Source organism: Mytilus californianus, unplaced genomic scaffold (genome assembly GCF_021869535.1).
Source record: "Mytilus californianus isolate M0D057914Y unplaced genomic scaffold, xbMytCali1.0.p SCAF_7, whole genome shotgun sequence".
Classification (NCBI taxonomy): domain Eukaryota; kingdom Metazoa; phylum Mollusca; class Bivalvia; order Mytilida; family Mytilidae; genus Mytilus; species Mytilus californianus.
Window position 1 is genome coordinate 37,118,266 of NW_026262723.1, and position 7,464 is coordinate 37,125,729.

The window sequence follows — 7,464 nt, forward strand, 5'->3', positions numbered from 1 at the left end:
ATGGTATATGCCTGTTGTTTGTCAACATTTGTTTTCTTTTTGCCTTAACCTTAAGACTGGTGTTAAAATGAAAAACTGAAATAGATATATGAAATAAGAAGGAAATGGTTGTAAATAACAGCAAGACTTTCAATATGGTATATCAAAATATATTTCACAGAACTTTCTATTTCAGTTTATTAATACAATGAGATATGAGGTATAAATAAATCAGACAGCTACACAACAAAAACACATGAAAGGCATTAAGGTGCTAACATACAGTCCTCAACAATGAACAGGTGTCTAAACAATGTCATGATCTACTTAATTAACCAGAGTCTATACCAATCAAAGAGCTGCCATCAACACCAAATTCTTTAAATATTTTTTTTTATTAGGATGAGACTTAGACAACCACTGAAAAGGTTCCTGGCTTGAAACAGGCACAGGAATATGTGGCAGGGTGAAATACTTTTTTTCTTCAAAACTTTCAAAAGAAAAATTGGCATCTTTTGCAAGTAAGACTATTTCCATAATGGGATTGGATTGTCTCATGACTTGTACATACATATTAAAAATGAAATATACATTAGTGCATACATATTCTATAAATGAATCACCAATCCTTACATGACTTTTAAAAAAAGTATTGAGACTTGAACATAACCGAAAAAATTCTAGGAGTGAACTAAGGTGACCTGGATATTTGCTTGCCTTCTTTGTTTTATTGCATCTTATCTCTTGCATTGGAGATATTGTGAGTTGGGAGTTGATAGATAAATATTTTTTGTATTGTTTAGGATCAAGAAAGTAAAATATAATGGAAGTATGAACACATAGTCAAGACCAAGAAGAATATTTATATATCAAAATAGAATGTGTACTAGATTAGCATTAACTTATCTAAAATATGCTCAAATACTGTGAATTTGTGTGATTGATGCTCAATTCACCTTAATTTCATTTTGCCTGTGTATATATAGAGAAAACACATGTATAACGCATGTGTTAGAAAAATGTGTTAGAAATTGCATGTAATTCACATGAGAACTGAGAAACATGTCAACAATCATGGTAATTGGACAAATAAGTGGACATTTTGAAAAATATTTAATACAGGCACCATGCCTTTTACATGTAGTAATCACGCATGTATCACAGGTGTATTTCCTTACGCATGTGATTCACATGTGAAACGCATGATCACATGTGTGTATCATGCGTATCACATGTGTTTTTCACACATGTGTCACATGCGTGGCATGAAACGTCTCTTTCACATGCGTGTGACACACATGTGAAACGCATGTGTCACGCATGTACACATGTGTGGCATTTTTGCCAGTGTAACTTTAGTAGATACATAAATAACATACCGTAAACTGTGTTATGTACGAAGATAGCCAGCAGTATTAAAATATTCACAAGAAGTCCAACTATTAAAACAACGGATACAACCAGGAGAGTGTTTGTCCTACCAGGCAACATGGAAACATCTGAAATTAGCATTAGTCATCTGAGATTTATTTAGCAACTTTTGGTCGACTAACGGCCTTCGCCAATGAGCATAACTCAAACCTCAGCTTTAAAAGGCCCGAAATTACAAAAAAATTCGATTAAGTTTCAGTCGGGAAGTGTGATGCTAAGAAATAATGATTGTCATGGAAAAAATGCATTTGAAAATATTTTTTTTATAATTTGTTTAGGGGTCATTTCGGTTTTTTTTTTAATGTTAGGTCCGAACGATTATTAAGTAATCTATAAATATATACCTCTGATAAGTTAACAAGCTGTCATTATAAAATTTTCACATTTTTCAAGTTCTGTATTAGTCTAATTTCTGAATACATACATATTTATTGCCTGGAGTTTACAACGTACACCTGGATGAGTCCAGAAATACCAAAAGTAACATTACTTAATCTTAGAAATCTTTGTTTGAATCAGTCAAATGATGTAATAATATGAATAGTATTGAAGAAATTACTGTGATCTATAAATGTTTACATCCTCGTCGATACTTTTTTTCGTTGGCAATCATACAACATTTCCTTATTTTCATAACGAAATTTTAAGTAAGAGTAAAAAAGTACAAAATCTGTACTGTGTATTAAATTTACGAAATCAATACAAAAGTTAGCAAAAATTAGCTTGTTGAACAATATAAGCATTTAAACAAAAGATAAAATAAAACCTCGCCAGTGGTGATTCATAGAAATTTTGGTATTTCCAAATCATGAAATGTTTATAATAAATTACCTGTACACGTGTCCAAAGCTTCTTCATCAAAAACGATTTCCTCCAAAATAGAGCAATTTACATTTATTCTGTCCACACAAGAAGAACTGCTCAGGTTTAAACTGATCCAAAATGATGCCATATACAATGCACCGACCATCGTGAAGTTCCTGTCAAATGGTTTGTTGATACTTTCATCCTTTAACAGGAAAAACAAATTGCGTTACTATCAATATAGAAAAGTCAGTATGGTTGAACAGGGTTTTTTTTAAGCAAGGAAAGAGTGCAAATTGTCATTGTACATACAAGGTGTCATATTACATAAATATCGCCTTATTTGGACGCATTCGTTGAGATTTTACAGTCTTTGATATTGAACATAACGTTTTTTTTAAATAATGGTTGTCAGGGTGGTAAATTGTAGTACCTACTTTGTTACAACACTTTTTTTGTTTTGTAGACTGTTGTTTGTCTTTTTCTCGTTTTCGTTTTTTGCCATGTTTTTTGTCATGTTTTTTTGCCATGAAAAAAGTTCGTTTTGACTATCCCTATGGAATCTTCCGAATCTCTTATACTATGTTCGTTGTTTTTTTTAATATCAAAATCATTTAAGGATGTTCGCTACTCTGTTTCAAAATAGTAAGATTTTTAAAAGACTATTCTGAAATGATAGAATATAAATAAAGAAACTAGAAAAGCAGAAAAAACGAAACGTCCGTGTGCTTGTTTTCGAGATAAAAGTCATTGCAAATTTGGCGGGAAATGATTCTCTCTAGATTTTTCATACTTTTGACATTGGCCGCTTTTTTGTTTCAAAAACTATGAAAAAATTACAAGGAATTTATAAGATTTTCAAATATGGCTTTTAAAACTATATGTAATAAAATTATGAAAAGAAAAGTAGGGGTTAGTGGGCCAAATTTTTTAATGGCAATACATGGATAAAATCAGAGGATTCCGAAAATCTGGCAGAAATCCAAAAACAAGAGGAGAAAACATCCTTAACTTTAAAGTATAAAATTTTAGGAATATTCATGACTACTAACTCATTACCCTTATCGTCTGTTGCTCAATTTAGTATTCTATGAAGTGTTTTCCTAACTTTGTCTATCTTTTAGATGCTTTCATGTGTTGCCATGGCGTTTTAAGTTTCCCTCGAGTTTTGCATGCCATCTTGGTATCTTCTGGCTCTTTATAAGCTGTTTTATATAATATCTAATATGTCTCGTAAATATTTTTGCAAAACAATATTCACGACCGAAAAGCGTTTTTTTACACAGAAGTCATTGTGAAGTATGGACGTGATATAAGAGAAAATGTTTTGCCAAAATTCACAGATAATAAAAAAAATTGTATTTAAACTGTTTACAAACTGTTTACAATTAAACCAGGGAGTGTTATTTTTGTCCTTTTGTCCTTTTGCATTAATTTTTTGCGTTTGAAACGTTTCCCGTATACCCGGCAATACTTTTGGCTTTTTATGTTCCTTATCAAAATAAATGATAAAAAACACTTATGTCATCAATTAAATCAAGTACCCCCTTTAATTCCATTTGGTCGTCAAATAAAGAAATATAATTTGGTCGGAACGGTCGAACATGACCATAAACATTTAAAAGATTATTTTCATGTTAATAATCTGTAATTCGTCAATATTAAGCTATCAAAAATTAAGATTTACAATTAAGGAATTAATATTATGTCTTAGATAAGGTAAAATATTGCTCTTGTATTTCGTACTTACATTTAAAGTGCAAGTACATTTTGGCTCTGGAAAAACATCATGGAACCTCACATATATATCCACCTTGGTTTTCCAAAAGGTGATATCCTTATCCACTTTCCTAGGTAGCGCTATAAAAGAAAAAGAAGGAATTATATCCGACAACTAACAAAGAACGGCACGACAATTGGAAGAAATAAAATTTTAAGAGGTAATCTAGGACACATGTACATGTATTTGATATTTGTCAATAATAATTAATTGAGTCACTGGAACTTTTTCATCTTTATCGCTACGAAATTGGTATAATCAACTCCCTTATAAGTAGCAAACCTTTATAAACAAATCTTGTTAAGAAAAGCAAGCTCTAGAATATTGTATCAACTTGGAGATATATACTCTATATGTATGTGTTTCTGGAATGGAATGTTCATAATGGGAGAATTGAAGTAATTAATTTTGTTGTTAAGATGAGTATTCCATAAACCCTCAAAACCGATTGCTTGGTTAACCTCCAAATGTCCATTAGGCACATGCACGAAGTCAAAGACAATGATTGTATTCTTCTTCGTATTGTTTCCTTTTTTGTGTATAGACGTTGATGTAAATGCATAATTAAACAGTTCTTTTTATAAACAACTTTACATTGCTTGATTTGCCTTTTAAACTGTCAACATCAACCCTAAGCGGCTTAATAAGACTGTCACATTTAGAGTATACATTAAATGCTCTCTACATTTTATATTTTACACTTAAAGGACGTATCGTATATCATTTTCTGTTGGACAAGACGATTTTCTTACTTGTATTTAGCATACTTTGAAATACCTTGTTTATTGTTGTATCATAAATTAGGCCGTAAGTTGTTTTGTTTGAATTGTTTCACATTTTGTTATGTGAAGGCTTTTTGTAACTGACTTTACGGTATTGGTTTTGCTCATTGTTGAATGCAGTACGGTGACCTATAGTTGTATAGTTGCTTAAATCAAAGTCATTTTGGACGATGATGGACACTTGTCTTATTGGCAACATTACCACATATCCTTATGTTATACTTATTTTTCTAAAAAATCTTAGAAACTAAAAATCGTTAAAATGGTTGAGTTTTTAAACGATATCGTTTATGCTGGAATCGATTAACATATATTAAAATGATTTATCCTTACTGTCTTTACTCTGTATGGAAACACAGCATAAACAATGAAAGTTAAAACAGTAGATTTCCATATGAATAATCAACTTTTCTATAAAGAGTTGATTCTCATCTTTCCAATTGGGGTTAATTTTAATTATTTAAACTTCTAACCGTGCTTGTTAACTGAATTTACAACAGTCAGGACACGTGTACAAAATACATGTAGTGCAAATATCTAGCACCATTTCTACATCGCATACGCCCGGTGAATATATATTTTGTTTTCACATTTAAAAACTTGGTGCATTTTATAAATTGTAGTTTGTGACAGAGGACACACGTACTGTCACAGAATCCAATCAGTCATAGTGATATTTAGTCAACGCATATGAATGCGCGCCAAACATTATAGTCGCTTTCACGATTTGGTTGAGTGTTGCTGTCGATGTTGCTGTGTCAGTTTCTGTCGATGTTGCTGTATCAGTGATATTACAACTCGTTCATAAGTCCACCATGTCGATTCAATGATGCCAATCTGACTTAACTATTGGTTTTGAAATTTAATTTCAAATTGTGTGACGGTACTTTCATAAAATACACAAGCAATCTTATATTTATTACGTTACAAAATTTAGTTCTGATAGGTTTCCTGATGATGTTGCTTAAAATCTTTTGGCGTAAATGGATTATAGAATTGAGAAAGCCTTACGGAAGGGAGAGAAAAATCATAAATGTGGAATTGTAACATTATGGGTAGTCGCAACACGAGAAATGAATTACAAAATACACAATTCAATCCTGGTATCTATGATGAGTTTATTTACAACCACTGGGTCGATGCCACTGCTGGTGGAGTTTTTATTCCCCGAGGGTATCACCAGCCCAGTAGTCAGCACTTCCGTGTTGACATGAATTATCATTGATATGGTCATAATTATAAATTAACTGTTTACAAAACTTTGAATTTTTGAAATACTAAGGCATTTCTACCTCAAGCAAGAATAGATTACCTTAGTTGTATTTGGCAAAACCTTTAGGAATTTGTGTCCTCAATGCTCTTCAACTTCGTACTTTATTTGGCCTTTTTAACATTTTTTACTCGAGCGTCACTGATGAGTCTTTTGTAGACGAAACGCGCGTCTGGAGCAAATACAAAATTCAATCCTTGTATCTATGATGAGTTTATTTACATTTACATAGGATTGCAGTGGATATGCATTGTTGGATAATCACAAAGGGGAAAGGTATCACCTATTAAAAAAAAACAAAAAACAAACAAATGTATATACAGACGCTGGTATGGGTCACTTTTTTAGATGTCAAATGTATCAATGGGGGGAATGCAATTTTAAGGAGATAATAAAACTTTGGGTACAAAATGGGTAATAAATATTTATCTTCTGATGAGTTGTCTGTAAAAGCTTTTTACAGCAATGAAACTTATCTTTTTACCACATTGTTCTGACTAATACATCTAATTAAGATAGATCGTAGCTTGGTTATATATATATATATAGATTTTCCTATGAAATATATGTATGGTTAGGAATTTTTTAAATAAATCAATATATGAATTGGGGGTATTTTTATTATTAGCCGAACGTCTGTACCCAATTAAATGAAATTATGTGTCAAGAAAATTCTGACAGGAAATATCAAATACAAATACTGTATTTTGACATTTGCATGTAAACAGCTTATGTACAGAAGTCTACAGTGAAATAAAGATGAATTTAACTACTTAAGTACCATATGTTTAGATTAATTTACAAGTAGGAGATATGAAATAGTTCTGAGACTTACATATAAACAAATCATCGCTGAGTGATAATTTGATAGAGTTTTGTAAAAATCCGTACACACATGTGTAAGTTTTTCCTAAATCGTATTCTGTGAAATTATGAACAATGAGTCTAAATCCACTTGAATATAGTTCTTCTGTATATTTGGAATAATTAATCGACTTTCCATTATATAATGATAGTGTGTGATCCAAGTCCCACTTCCTTGTTACATTTCTTTTAAAATGGTCACCGATCAGTTGGCATTGAAATACAGCTCTTCCATACAACACAATACTTGCGATGATCCCAACATACGCAAAAGCTAAAAATTACAAAACAAAAACATATAAAAAAACTAAAGTAAGTTATAAAAATTAAATATTGGTCATATGTCATATAAATTCAAACCGGAATTTGTCATACAAACACTCTTGCTTGAATCTTTCATTTAATCAAATAAATCTTAAGCAATATTTACAAATCTTAGCATACTAGTAATTGCATTATTATATTTCCAATATACGCAGGTTTCTTTATCGAAATGCAGCTATAACACTTGAGGATCCAAGAAGGTTTTATCGCTCAACAGGTATCTGGTATTT

At 31.3% G+C, this 7,464-nt stretch overlaps 1 long non-coding RNA gene across 1 annotated transcript in view; it reads right to left on the minus strand.

The window, feature by feature from the left end:
- LOC127708394 (uncharacterized) overlaps positions 1-7,178 on the minus strand; it is a 30,548-nt gene extending 23,370 nt beyond the window's left edge. Inside the window, exons 1-4 of the long non-coding RNA XR_007985264.1 lie at positions 6,882-7,178; positions 3,965-4,074; positions 2,242-2,419; positions 1,359-1,478 (exon numbers count right to left, since the gene is read on the minus strand). This is a non-coding gene — a long non-coding RNA (uncharacterized LOC127708394). The remainder of the gene's footprint in view (positions 1-1,358; positions 1,479-2,241; positions 2,420-3,964; positions 4,075-6,881) is intronic.
- Positions 7,179-7,464: the final 286 nt, after the last annotated feature.